This window comes from Colobus angolensis, unplaced genomic scaffold, assembly GCF_000951035.1.
Source record: "Colobus angolensis palliatus isolate OR3802 unplaced genomic scaffold, Cang.pa_1.0 Scaffold162, whole genome shotgun sequence".
Classification (NCBI taxonomy): domain Eukaryota; kingdom Metazoa; phylum Chordata; class Mammalia; order Primates; family Cercopithecidae; genus Colobus; species Colobus angolensis.
In genome coordinates this window covers 6,706,638-6,707,035 of record NW_012114733.1, presented here as the reverse complement: position 1 = coordinate 6,707,035, position 398 = coordinate 6,706,638, and positions in this window count along the sequence as shown.

Sequence of the window (398 nt, the reverse complement as noted above, 5' to 3'; positions counted from 1 at the left end):
AGGTAAGAGAAGTAGGGGCGTAATAGGAAGAAGAACCCCAGGGCAAACACCAAGGTGAGGAAGATATCCAACACCCATGGTGTGGAGCTGGGGGCGTTTAGCGACGAGGCACTAAGTAATTTTAGAGGAAAGGGAAGATTCTCCATGTGAATTAGGCGCATTGCTTTCAAGCAACTGAGCTCTGGGCATCCCCGTGGAGACTAGGGACTGGGGCCCAGGCCTGTATCACAGAGCTGGCACCTTCACATCACAAAGGGCTCCTTTGTTGGGGAGGGGCAGTGGGCGGGGGAGGGGCAGCGGGATGGGGAGGCTGAAGCACAGCCCTTCCCCACCCTCCAAGCCGGGGATCCCTCCACCCTCCCACCTTCCAGATCCCTCCTTCCCACTAAGTTTTGTCA